Consider the following 14,634-nt stretch of genomic DNA (forward strand, 5'->3'; position numbering starts at 1 on the left):
CAAAAAAGAAAAAGACAAAAAAAATACAGTTAAAAAAAACCCAAACAAACACACACACACAAACACACACACACACAAACACACACAGAGTGGCTAGGGACCTGTTCTGAGCTCAGAGCACTTAACATGAGAACCTGACACTATAGGCTGACACTGTTTGGTTCTGTCTTTGGAGAAAGGGAACCTCCTGGGGTAGAAGCTACTCAAAGCAGTCTCCTCTAGGCCTTCATTCTGGGGGATGCCCTTTCCCTTTTGCTTATCCTAAACAATCTGGTCTGTGCCTCTTTTCAGCAGAGGCAAACTAGACCAGGATGGGGAGTGGGAAGAAGACCAAACCTTTTCATTCTTTCTTTCTTTCTTTTTTTTTTTTTGGTGGATCATGGGGCTTGAACTCTGGGCCTGGGTGCTGTCCTTCAGCTCTTCAGCTCAAGGTAAACACTCTACCACTTGAGCCATAGCGCCACTTCCAACCTCTTGATTCTTTAGAGGTAATTTGTTTCCTTCTGCCATGGCATTGTGGTACGTGTTTCTACTCTGTGCTTAGCATAAGCCTCCCTCCTTCCTTTTCTACTTAACTCCTCTTTCCTTTTCTACAGGAGACTTTTTCTACCTGTTATAGAGCCAGGCGCCGGTGGCTCATGCCTGTAATCCTAGCTACTCGGGAAGCAGAGATCTGAGGATCGAGGTTCAAAGCCAGTCTGGGCAGGAAAGTCTGTGAGACTTTTATCTCCAATAAACCACTAGAAAACCAGAAATGGCACTGTGGCTCAAGCTGTAGAGCGCTCGCCTTGAGCTGAAGAGCGCAGGGACAGCGCCCAGGCCCAGAGTTCAAGCCCCACGACCAAAAACTACAAAAAAATAACCCTGTTATAGATTCATCTATTTATGTATGTAATTGTGAGTGTGTGTGTTCCTGGGCATCAAAACCCAGAGCCTTAGCCAGGCGCTGGTGGCTCGCGCCTGTAATACTAGCTACTCAGGAGGCTGAGATCTGAGGATTGCGGTTCAAAGCCAGCCGGGGCAGGAAAGTCCGTGAGACTCTTATCTCCAATAAAAACCACTAGAAAACCAGAAGTGGCGCTGTGGCTCAAGTGGTAGAGTGCTCGCCTTGAGCTGAAGAGCTGAGGGACAGCGCCCAAGCCCAGAGTTCAGGCCCCAGGACCAAAAAACAAAAAACCAGAGCCTTGTACAAAGCAAGTGCTGAGCTATTTGTGTGATCCTTTACATTATGCCAATGATCAAGAGAGCCTGATTTATTCACCAAAGTGTCTGTAAGCAGATACTTAACTAATAGAGTCAATATTCATCTTTTTTTTTTTTTTTTTCTTTGTAGGTCGTGGGGCCTGAATTCTGGGCCTAGGCACTCTCCCTCAGCTCTTCAGCTCAAGGCAAGCGCTCTACTACTTGAGCCATAGTGCCACTTTTAGCTTTTCCTGCTTCTGTGGTGCTGAGGAATCAAACCTAGGGCCTCATGCATGCAAGGCAAGCACTCTACCGCTGAGCCACCTTCCCAACCCTTAATATTCATCTTGACTGGGGCTGGGAAGGTGGCTCAGTGGTTAAAGCGCTTGCCTTGCATGCCTGAGGCCCTGGGTTCGATTCCTCAGCACCACATAAGCAAAAACAAAAAAGCCAGAAGTGGCGCTGTGGCTCAAGTGGTAGAGCGCTAGCCTTCAGCTGAAGAGCTGAGGGACAGTGCCCAGGCCCAGAGTTCAGGCCCCATGACCGGACCAAAAAAAAAAAAATTCATCTTGACTGACCTCAACCTGAGCATAATATAAGGACAGAAGGGAGAGACAAAGCTGTGGCTCTCCTAGGGAAGCTACTTCCTCTCTTGGATCCTCTCTGGAAGAGTGAGAATACTGAATTATGAGAATTAGGACATTTTGGGGTGGGAAGGTGGCTCAGTGGTAGAATGCTTGCCTTGCAGCCCCTAAACCAGGTTTCTATTGAATACTAGAGTAGCTTGGAGTCAGAAGCTGATGAGTCACATCTGTAATCCTAGCTACTCAGGAGTTGAGATCTGAGAATCACCTCAGTCTGAGCAGGATAGTCTATGGACTCTTCTTCTTTTTTTTTTTTCCCGGTCGTGGGGCCTGAACTCTGGGCCTGGGCACTGTCCTTCAACTCTTCAGCTCAAGGCTAGTGCTCTACCACTTGAGCCACAGCACCACTTCCAGCTTTTTCTGCTTATGTGGTGCTGAGGAATTGAACCCAGGGCCTCATGCATGCAAGACAAGCACTCTACCACTGAGCCTCCTTCCTAGCCCGTCTCTCCAATTAACCACCAAAACAGTCAGAAATGAGAGCTGTGGTTCATGTGGTAGAGTGCCCAGACCCTGAGTTCAAGTCTCACTACTAGCACACACACACACACACACACACACACACACACACACACACACACACACACACACACACACACACACACACACACACACACACACACACACACACACACACACACACACACACACCTGCTTCTATGGAAATAGCCCAGATATATCAGCGACAGGTCTTGAGTGACAGTCTCAGCTCACTGCATCCAGTTTTGTGGCTTTGGGCCAAGTTCACTCAGCCTCAGCTTCCTCAAATGTGACATGGGAGCTATTAATACCTGTCTTATATGATGATCATGAGGATTTTATGAGCAATCATCTCAAACTCCTAAAGCCCAGTTCTTGTAAAATGATGCCAGTTTCCTTCCCTCTTTTCTTCCATCTCACTAACTCTAACTGGGGGCAAGTTACACTTTTCTGAGCTTGGATGGTGATACATATCTCACCATGTTGTAAGAATCAAGTGAGAAGCACATGGGTGAGAAAGCGTCATCACCCAGTTGCTCTAGCCAGGGGAGGAATTATTACATCTGCTTCTGCCTCCTCCTGACCTGACCCCCTTTCCTGTGCTGTAGCCCTTCCCCAGGCCACCTCTATACTCTGAGGCAGGGTCCTCAAACTTCATGCCACTCATTACACTGCCTAGACTTTTGAGATGGGCAGAACCCAGGGGTCTTCGAGATAGAGGATAAAGAGATCTTGGCCAGTCAGAGGTCCTGTGGGGATAGCTTCTTGGCCAGAGGGGTAAGGGTGGGGGGGTGGGGACTGCTATGAGTAGGGTGTGAGCTGGAGAAGTCTCTCTCTGGGTGGAGAAGGCTGGAGGCCCTGATATGTGGGGACATTATGCTATCAGGGTGGTGACCCAGCACGCTTCTGCTTATCAGGAGGCTGCAGAGGTCAGAGCAGAACCTGAAACCACTTTCCCGCCAATTCTTGGATGGCTTCTGTTCTATTCTTTTGCTTTCCTAACACCCCAAAGGACTTATAATGACAGTCCCATCCCCTTTGTGCAAATTATATGGAAAACTTTGACCAATGTTATGGTGGGTGACACCATTTGGGTCCTTGGGCTTGGCTTCAAAGTCTAACAGCTTTTTCTTCAGACTAGAGTACTGTAACTTTCCTCAAGTAGGAAACTAGACCTTTTTCCTCCTGAAGTCTGACTCTGATTCCTGCCATAACAGTTTGAAACTCTTTACTCTTATTCATGCTTTCTTCAGAGACCCTAAACCATGTGGCTGAGGGTAGCTTAATAGTAGGGCATGTGTACTTAGTATGTTCAAAGCCTTGGGTTCAGTCCCTAGCAAAGAAAACATACAAAGTAAACATACAAACAAAAACCATGTGATGAATAATAAAGTTAAAAATAGTATGAGCTGGGTGCCAGTGGCTCACACCTGTAATTCTAGCTTCTCAGGAGGCTGAGATCTGAGGATCATGATTCAAAGCCAGCCTGGGCAGGAAAGTTCATGAGACTCCAATAAACCACTAGAAAACCAGAAGCTGCGTTGTGGCTCAAGCAGTAGAGCACTCGCCTTGAGTTAAAGAGTGCAGGGACAGCACCTAAGCCCAGAATTCAAGCCCCAGGACCAACCAAAAAAAAAAGTCTGATATGCAAGGACAAAACAAAGCAAAAAAAAAAAAAAAAAAGTAGAGCTGTGGCTAAAGTGGTAGAGTACTAACCTTGAGCAAAAAAAAAGTTCAAGGACAGCACCCAAGCCTTGAGTTCAGCCCAATCATACACAAAAAACAACAGATGCTGACAATAAAATTACTTATTACATTTCATGAAGTTAGCAGTTTTATGCAGAGGTTAAAAAAAGCCCAATAATATGGTTATTTGAGACTCATTTAATGGTTTCACAGCACAGCTGCAGAACTCAACTGAAACCAAGGACTTTGAGAAGTTCTGGGAAATGCTTGCTCTTTTGTTGTGTTTTAGATGCAGGGGATCCAAAGCAAGACATTGGTGTGGATCTAGGAGTCAGCAGGTGTGGAAGAAAAAGAAAGGTGAAGGGCGGAGGTGTAGCTCAGGAGTAGAGCACGTGCTTAGTTGAAGGAGGCCCTGGATTCAGTTCCCAACACAACGGCAAACCTATAAAAAGTGTCCTAATAAACTCTCCAAGTGATAAATGATGGGTAATGAAAGGTGTTTGGACTTAGGGGGCTATCAGAGATGACTGCTGATGGTTACCTGCTTATTCCAGCCCAGGTTCATCTTGACTAGTCTGTGAAACTTCTGACACTTGATACCTTCCCTTACTGTCTTCTTCATTATCACCTGTGGAAAATTCATTTAATCCCTGTTTGTTCCTAACTAGTCTGTTAAGTGGGTAACTGGTCTGATTCATTTCCATATCCAGCATCCTTTGTGAGCCTCATCCTGGGAACTGTTCAGAGACTGTCATCACACTCAGCTATGGATTGAGAAGGGGGTCTTTGGAACTTTTCTGCATGGATTGGCCTTGAACAACAATTTTTTACATTCCTTAGCTTCCTATGTAGTGAGCCACTGGTTTCCTCAAGCCTCTTCGTACGCCTCCTTGCTGTCCAGCTAAGACCCAGTAAAAACAACTTTACTTTTCTCCCACCTTCTGCAGTTTGTGAATCCACCCACCTCATGGCCCTTCCCTTGTCCTGAGACCATAGGCTGTCATGAGCTTGAACTAGAGCTTCTGCCTTCACAGTGTAGGGGTTGCACTTGGAAGTTCTTGCTTGTTTTCTAGACCATTTGCTCATGATGGACTGAGAGCCAGAGGGGAAAAATAACAGCTTTGAGTTCAAAGTCTGGGATTCACTGCTACCAGCTGAGTAGCCTTAGCCTTTGACCCTGATTTTTGAAGCTGCGGCTTCGTCATCAGAAAAATAGGGCTCAAATTGGAAATTTAACCCGACAGGTGCTAATTTCTAATATAGAACCTGGTTCACAGACAGCAGGAGCTCAAGTGCCAGGCTCCTCTTCTGGCTTTACAGCAGGCTTTATCCCACTGGTCTCCTCCCAAGGGAGCGTGGCCATGGCTTGTGTGCTCACTGTCACAGCGTGTATGCTCACTCTCACACCTGTGAAGATGCTTGTGATAGTATGCCCCTTACATACTACTGAGACAAATATGAGTGAGAATAGTTCCAGTGTTCTGGGTCAGTGTGGACTCCATTGTCTAGTCTTGATCCATGACCTCTCTAGTTTCCACTCATAACCCTGAAGATAGCTATTGGATGTGAAAGGATCCCCAGGAAGCCTGGGTGTCCCTCCCTTGCTGCCAGTCCTTCCTACCAATCCTTCCCGCCATCAGCCAGGCCCTCACCTCCCACCCTGCCAGGACAACCTGTCTGCCTCACAGCTGCTGTGGAGGAGATAGGCAGCCCAGATTATCAGGCTCCTGATGACAGTTCCCACCCACTGTAGAGATGGAGTTTCCTAAGCCTTAACTCTCTCTGTGCTGAGCTCTCAGGCCTAGGGCCTGGGAAAAGCAGTGAGGGAGGGCCTGTGCACACTACAAAGGTTGAGTCAGAAGGACCAGGAAGTAGTAAACATCACTTATGTCCTCCAGGATCTGTCTGCATAATTTTTTTTTTTTTTTTTGTCGGTCGTGGGGCTTGAACTCTGGGCCTGGGCACTGTCCCTCAGCTCTTCAGCTCAAGACGAGCGCTCTACCACTTGAGCTACAGCGCCACTTCCGGATTTCTGGTGGTTTATTGGAGATAGGAGTCTCACAGTCTCTCCTGCCCGGGCTGGCTTTGAACCGCGATCCTCAGATCTCAGCCTCCTGAGTAGCTAGGATTACAGGCGTGAGCCACCAGCGCCCGGCTGTCTGCATAATTTTTGTGGTGTGTGTGTGTCTGTGTGTGCCTGATGAGGTTCTGGGGCTTGATCTTAGGACCTGGATGCTCTCCCTTAACCTTTTTTTGCTCAAGGTGGGTACTCTACCACTTGACCTACAGCTCCATTTCCAGCTCTTTGTGATTAATTGGAGATGAGTATCATAGACATTCCTGGATGGAGAGGGTGGACTGGGCAAGCCTCTGAGGGATACTGGAGTCAGAGGCTTTGCTGTCCTCATTCTGGGAATTTGTTGGTTTCAGTGCAGATGCTAATGCTTCTCCCCTAAGTACAACCCCAAAATCATTGCCAGATTTTCCTCTTCAGCATCCTTCAAAACTCTGTCAGCAAGGCTGGCCTTTTTTTCTCTTTTTTCTTTTTGGCCAGTCCTGGGGCTTGAACTCAGGGCTTGAGTGCTGTCCTTGGAGCTATGTAGCTCCACTTCTGGCTTTTTCTGTTTATGAGGTACTGAGGAATCAGACCCAGGGCTTCATGCATGCTAGGCAAACACTCTACCACTAAGCCACATTTGACCTTTTTTGTCTTTTTCTATTGTGGGGCCTGAACACATTCCCAGCCCAACTTTAAGGCTTTTAAAATAGTATCCACACTCTGATATCTCCTTACCCTGGCTCTCCAGCTTAAACCACTCTCCTAAAGTAACTTGCAGAGTGAGTCTTCTTGCCAATTTCTCTATTATGTACCTCAGATGTAACCTGTCCCAAACAAGTCCTGTTGTATTTCAAATCTGCTCATTCAAATGATTTTCTCATTTCAGTGAATAACAACTCCATTCTTCCAAAGAGGCCAAAAATCTTGCAAACAACTTAAGATTTTTTTTTATTGTGAAAATACTGTACAGAGAGGTTACAATTACATGGGCAAGATAATGAGTACATTTCTTATCAAGCATTGTTGCCTCCTCCTTTGTTTCCCCTTCCCATCCCTTCCCATCCTCTGCCCCTCCCTCCCCCCCCCCCCACAATTTAAGATTTGAAACGGGGCTCACTATGTAGCCAAGATCCTCTTGCCTTAGCCTTTTTTTTTTTTTTTTGTCGGTTATAGGACCTGAACTCTGGGCCTGGGCACTATCCCTCAGCTCTTCAGCTCAAGGCTAGCGCTCTACCACTTAAGCCACAGTGCCACTTCCGGCTTTTTCTGCTTATGTGGTGCTGAGGAATCAAACCCAGGGACTCATGAACGCAAGGCAAGCACACTACCATTGAGCCAACTTCTCAGCCCTGCCTTAGCCTCTGAAATTCTAGAATTATAGACATGGATCACCATGTTCAGCTAGGAGTGTATTTATTTGTGTTGGTATTAGGGTTTGAACTTAGGGTCCTATATTCTCCCTCAGCATTCTTTACTCACAACTGATGCTCTGCTCTAAGACTCCCATGGATTTGTCTGCCCTGACGGGCTTTGAACCAAGATCCTCAGATCTTAGCCTGAGATTATAGATATGAGCCACCAGTGCCATAGTTGGATTTATTTGTGTGTGTGTTTGCCCATTTGGGGCTTGAACTCAGGCCTGGGTACTGTCTCTGAGCTTCGTTTTGCTCAAGACTAGTGCTTTACCACTTGAGCCACAGCTCCACTTCTGGCTTTTTGATAGTTTTTTGGAGATGAGAGTCTCACAGATTTTCCTTCCCAGGCCAACTTTGAACTATGATCCTCAGCTCTCAGCCTCCTGAGTAGCATAGCTAGGGTGATAAATGTGAGCCACTGGTGCCAAGCTTAGTTGGTATTTTTGTTTTGTTCTGTTTTTTGTTGGTCATGGGGCTTGAAGTCTGTGCCTGGGCACTGTCCCTGATCTCTTTAGCTCAAGGTGAGTTCTCCATCACTTGAGCCATAACACCACTTCCAGTTTTCTGGTGGTTAATTGGAGATAAGAGTCTCACAGAAAGCTGGGCACAAGTGGCTCATGCCTATAATCCTAGCTACTCAGGAGGCTGAGATCTGAGGATTGCAGTTCAAAGCCAGCCCGGGCAGGAAAGTCCGTGAGACTCCAATAAACCAATAGAAACTGGAAGTGGCGCTGTTGCTTAAGCACTTGCCATGAGCTGAAGAGCGCAGGGAAAACGCCCAAGCCCAGAGTTCAAGCCCCACGACCCCTCCCCCCCGCACTCATATCTCAGATTTTCCTGCCCGGGCTAGCTTTAAACCTTGATCCTCAGATCTCAGCCTCCTGAGTAGCTAGGATTACAGGTGTTGGCACCCAGCTAGATTTTTTTTGCCAGTCCTGGGACTTGAACTCAGGGTCTGGGCACTGAGCTTCTTTTGCTTAAAGGTAGCACTCTACCACTTAAGCCACAGTGCCACTTATGGCTTTTTCTGCTTATCTGGTACTGAGGAATTGAACCCACCCAAAGCTTCATGCATGCAAGGCAAGCACTCTACTACTAAGCCACATTCCCAACACCTTAGTTGGAATTTTTTTTTTTTTTTTTTTTGTCAGTCGTGGGGCTTGAACTCTGGGCCTGGGCGCTGTCCCTCAGCTCTTCAGCTCAAGGCGAGCGCTCTACCACTTGAGCTACAGTGCCACTTCCGGTTTTCTGGTGGTTTATTGGAGATAGGAGTCTCACGGTCTCTCCTGCCTGGGCTGGCTTTGAACCGCGATCCTCAGATCTCAGCCTCCTGAGTAGCTAGGATTACAGGCGTGAGCCACCAGCGCCCGGCCTTAGTTGGAATTTTTAATTACTGCTTCTATGAATGTTATTGTGCCTATGTATGTGTGTATTTCTGTTAGGCATGAAATGGTTTGGTCAAGGGATATACTTATGTCCATCAAGAATAGATTCTGTCAGCCGGGCGCTTGTGGCTCACGCCTGTAATCCTAGCTACTCAGGAGGCTGAGATCTGAGGATCACGGTTCAAAGCCAGCCTGGGCAGGAGAGACTGTGAGACTCCTATCTCCAATAAACCACCAGAAAACTGGAAGTGGCGCTGTAGCTCAAGTAGTAGAGCACTCGCCTTGAGCTGAAGAGCTGAGGGACAGCGCCCAGGCCCAGAGTTCAAGCCCCACGACCGACAAAAAAAAAAAAAAGAATAGATTCTGTCAAGGGGCTCGAAAGGTGGCTCAGTGGTAGAGTGCCTGCCTTGCATGTACAAGGCCCTGAGTTCAATTCCTCAGCACCACATAGCAGAAAAAGTGGAAGTGGTGCCGTGGCGCAAGTGGTAGAGCACTAGCCTTGAGCTGAAGAGTTGAGGAACAGCACCCAAGCCTAGAGTTCAGGCCCCACGACCAACAACAACAACAAAGAATAGATTCTGTCAGTTCCATTGGTTTTCCATAGCAGGTGTGTAGACATACATTTCTTTCTCCTTTTTTCTTCATCTACTAGGTATCAAATTAAGGGTGTCTCATCCATGCTAGTGTTCTACCAGTGAGCCATGTCCCTCAGCTCTTCAGCTCAAGGCTAGCACTCTACCACTCTGAGTCACAGCGCCACTTCCAGCTTTTCTCTTTTTGCATATGTGGTGCTGAGGAATCGAACCCAGGGCCTCAGGCATGCAAGGCAAACGCTCTACCATTGAGCCACCTTCCCAGCCTGAGCCACACCTTATAGGTACACTTTTTTGTTGTTGCGTCATGGCACCTGAGCTTAGGGCCTGAGCACTGTTCCTGACCTTTTTGCTCTACCACTTTGAGCCACAGTTCCACTTCTACTTTTCTTTTGTACATTTTTTATTGTAAAAATGCTGTACAGAGGGATTACAGTTATATGAACAAGGTAGTTTTTTGTTGTTGGTGGTTGTGGGGCCTGAAGTCTGGGCCTGAGCCTGTCCTTCAGCTCTTCAGCCCAAGGCTAGCACTCTACCACTTGAGCCACAGCACCACTTCCGACTTTGTCTGCTTATGTGGTGCTGAGGAATTGAATCCAGAGCCTCATGCAAGGCAAGCACTCTACCACTGAGTCACCTTCCCAGCCCTCTTAATTTTTAAAATTAGAGTTCTTTAATTGGAGATAAGTGTCTCATGGATTTTCTTTTCTTTTTTTTTTGGCCAGTCCTGGGGCCTGAACTCTGGGTCTGGGTGCTATCCCTGAGTTCTTCAGCTCAAGGCTAGCCCTCTACCACTTGAGCCACAGCACCACTTCTGGTTTTTTCTGCTTATGTGGTGCTGAGAAATCGAACCTAGGGCCTCATGAATGCAAGGCAAGGACTGTATCATTGAGCCACCTTCCCAACCCCTAAGGGACTTTCTTACTTGGCTTCAAACAAGACCTCAGCCTCCTGAGTAGCTAGGATTATAGGTATGAGCCACCAGCACCTGCCCGGTACACTTCTACCAGCAACATATATATGTTCCAGTAGCTTCATACCTTCACTTATACTTGATATTACCACTTTTCTAGCACCACTCCCCTGAGCATGAACTTAGGACTTGCACATGGTAGGCAAGCACTCTAACACTGAGCTTTAATCACAATCCTTAAACTATGAACAGTTCTTTTCTCTTACAGTTTCAGTGATGTGGACTTTAGGACTTTGGCTGGGCAGTCCTGGCTTAGGGGGTCTTTTCTTTCCCTCTCTCCCCTTCTTCCTTTCCCGTCTTTATTTTTTATTCTCCTTTCTTCCTTTCTTCTTTCTTTTCTTCCTTCCCTATTTCCCTCCCGTTCTTGCTTTCTTTTCCTTTTTCTTTTCTTTTTTTTTTTAATTTCTTCGTGGGGCCTGAACTCTGGGCCTGGGTGCTGTTCCTCAGCTCTTCAGCTGAAGGCTAGTGCTCTACCACTTGAGCGTCAGCACCACTTCCAGCTTTTTCTACTTATTAGGTGCTGAGGAATCGAACCCAGGGCCTCATGCATGGGAGGCAAGCACTCTACCACTGAGCCTCTTTCCCAGCCCCTCTTTTCCTTTTTCTTGCTTCCTCCTTTGTTTCCCCTTCCCATCTCCCCTCCCCCTCTTTTCTTTTTTCTTTGTGCCAGTCCTGGGGCATGAACTCAAGGCCTGGGCACAGTCCCTGAGTTTTTGTGCTCAAGACTAGCACTCTACTTCTTGAACTCCATTTCCAGCTTTTTGGTGGTTAATTGGAGATAAGAGTCTCACAAATAAATAAAGCAGAAACCCAGACTGCTTTTATGATCTAGCCTTGAAAGTCCAAGAGTATCACTTTTGCTATGCATTATCGATCTGAATAGTCACAAATGTCCACCCAGTTTCAAAGGAAGAAGGCGTAGGCTCTACCTCTAATTAGACAGATATCAAAGTCATACTGTGAGAGGAACATATGGGATAGGAGATATTGTTGTCACTCTGTTTGGTAAGTGCAATCTGCAGCACACATTTTTATGTATCTATTGAACACTCTGTGTAATGCCTAAACTATCATTTATCTATTTTTTTCTCCAGGGTTGCTTTTTTAGCTTTTTGGCAAAATAAATTATCAATGCTAGTTTCACCCCAGACATCTATATTGCAGGTATTTCTTTCCAGTATGCTAAAGCATGCCTTTGCCTTCCTCTTAAGGAGTCTATGTGTGTCTTCATTCAAACTTTTTTTTGGGGGTGTGTGTCGCTGGTCCTGGGGCTTGAACTCAGGGCCTGGGCACTGTACCTGGGCGTTTTTTTTTTTGGTTGTGGCTTAAACTCTGGACTTGGGTACTGTCCCTCAGCTCTTTAGCTCAAGGTGAGCATGCTACCATTTAAGCCACAGAGCCACTTCTGGTTTTCTGGTGGTTAATTGGAGATAAGAGTCTCATGGACTTTCCTGCCCAGGCTGGTATTGAACTGTGATCCTCAGATCTCAGCCTCCTGAGTAGCTAGGATTACAGGTATAAGCCACTGGAGCCGGCTTTTTTTTTTTTTTTTTTTTTTTTTTTTGGTCAAGGCTAGCGCTGTACCATTTGAGCCACTTCTGGTTGTTAATTGGAATTAAGAGTCTCACTCTCACAGACTTTCCTACCAGGGATGGTTTTGAACTGCGATCCTTAGATTTCAGCCTCCTAAATAGTTAGGATGACAGGCATGAGCCATTGGGGCCTGGCTTGGGTCAATTTTTTTCTAATTAGTTAATTTTTATTTATCTATTTTTAGAGTGCTGTAGATCAAACTAAGGGCCTCAAGCATGCTAAGCAATCAGTCTACCAGTAAGTGACATTCCCATATTTTTAAATAATTGTAGGTTTATATGCTATAGAATAAAGAAATCATTGTAATAATGATAAATATCATATAATTCTTACACATAATAATTGCAAGAAATAATATAAAGTGACTCCTAAAGCAGGGGGTGGTTGCTCATGTCTATAATCCTAGCACTAGGAACACTGAGACAATATAGAATATTCTAGGTCATCATGGGCTACATAGCAAGATTGGAGAGATGGAGAGATCCTTTGTATACTTTGCTCATTTCCTCCAGCATAACCTATGTGTGTGTGTATATGCATGCATGCTGGGAGTGGGCTTGAACTCAGGACTTTGAGGTCTTACTTAGCTTTTTCACTCTAGGATCATGCTCTACCACTTAAGCCCTACCTCCACTTTCAGCTATTTGCTAGTTAATTGCAGATAAGAGTCTCACAGAGCTCACACCTGTAATCCTAGTTACTCTGGAGGCTGAGATCTGAGGATCATGGTTCAAAGCCAGCACGGGCAGAAAACTCCGTGAGACTCTGATCTCCAATAAGCCACTAGAAATCCAGAAGTGGTGCTGTGGCTCAAGAGGTAGAGTGCTCACCTTGAGCTGAAGAGTGCAGGGACAGCACCCAGGCCCAGATCTCAGCCTCCTGAGTAGCTAGGATTACAGGCTTGAGCCACCAGTGTGTGTGTGTGTGTGTGTGTGTGTGTGTGTGTGTGTGTGTGTGTGTGTGTGTGTGTGTGTGTGTGTGTGTGTGTGTGTGTGTGTGTGTGTGTGTGTGTGTGTGTGTGTGTGTGTGTGTGTGTGTGTGTGTGTGTCATGGGCTGTCCCTCAGCTCTTCAGCTCAAGGCTAGCTCTCTACCATTTGAGCCACAGTGCCACTTCCAGCTTTTTCTGCTTATGTGGTGCTGAGGAATCAAACCCAGGGCCTCACATAAGCTAGGCAAGCACTCTACGACAAAGCCATATTTCCAGACTGACCTTACTCTTTGATTGAGCCATGGGTTGGATGGAAAGCTCATTATTCCGGAGTTTGCATGGCTCATTCTTTGGTTTTCCTCTGTTACCTTCTCAGCCACATTCTTTTGGAACACTTAAAAGTCCTAGCATCCTCCCCAAATTCCTCTTCCTTTCCTTATTTTACTTTCTTCCTTGCAACCTACAATTATTTAACATATTATATATTTAATTTTTTTACATTGTTTCTACCTGAATGTAAGCTCTAAAAGTTAGCATCTAACTTGTTTACTTAAGTTTTCTTAGCCTCTAAAATAACTGGTGCATTTGTAAAATAGAGGGTGGAGATGTAGCTCCAGTGATAAAGTGCCTGTTCACACTTGTGTATGTGTCTGTGTGTGCAAACACACACACACACACACAGCTGGGCATGGTAGTACATGTCTGTGATCCCAATAGGACTGTAAAACTCCATCTCAGAAAACAAAGGACCAGGGCTGGGAAGGTGGCTCAGTGGTAGAGTGCTTGCCTTGCATGCCTGAGGCCCTGGGTTCAATTCCCCAGCACCACATAAGCAGAAAAAGCCGGAAGTGGTGCTGTGGCTCAAGTGGTAGAGTGCTAGCCTTGAGCTGAAGAGCTGAGGGACAGTGCCCAGGCCCAGAGTTCAGGCCCCACGACCAGACCAAAAAAAAAAGAAAAGAAAACAAAGGACCAGGGGCTGGGAAGGTGGCTCAGTGGTAGAGCACTTGCCTTGCATGCATGAGACCCTGGGTTCGATTCCTCAGCACCACATAAGCAAAAAGAAAAAAGCCAGAAGTGGCACTGTGGCTCAAGTGGTAGAGCACTAGCCTTGAGCTGAAGAGCTGAGGCAGCGCCCAGGCCCAGAGTTCAGGCCCCATGACTGGACCCCTCCCCCCCCCCAAAAAAAACAAGAAAACAAAGGACTAGGGGCAGAAGCATGGCTTAGCAGGAGTGCTTAGTTACCAAAAGTGAGCCCGAGTTCAAATCCCAATACCACCCCAAAACAAAATCCAAAGACTGTGGATGTAGTTTGGTGGCAGAGCACTTGTCTAGTATAGCAAGGCCTTGGATTTGATCCCCAGCACAGCAAAAATAGCTATATAGATACATACATTCATAAGATGTATAAGAATATTGAGGCTCAGGAAGAGGAAGTTACCCAAGATAATACAAGTAATAGCTAAGCAATGAAATCCAAGTGTCTTGACTTCAAAATTCATGTTCTTATGTCAAAGAGGTAGGCTCCATTTCTTTCTTTCTTTTTTTTTTTTTTGATCCAATGGCGCTCTGCCACTTGAGAAATAGCGCCACTTCCCACTTTTTTCTTTTTTTGCTTATGTGGTGTTGAGGAATAGAACCCAGGGCCTCGTGCATGCAAGGCAAGCGCTCTACTACGGAGTCACCTTCCCAGCCCAT

Source organism: Dipodomys merriami, unplaced genomic scaffold, assembly GCF_024711535.1.
Source record: "Dipodomys merriami isolate MVZ:Mamm:240054 unplaced genomic scaffold, mDipMer1.0.p SCAF_19, whole genome shotgun sequence".
In the NCBI taxonomy this organism is placed as follows: Eukaryota; Metazoa; Chordata; class Mammalia; order Rodentia; family Heteromyidae; genus Dipodomys; species Dipodomys merriami.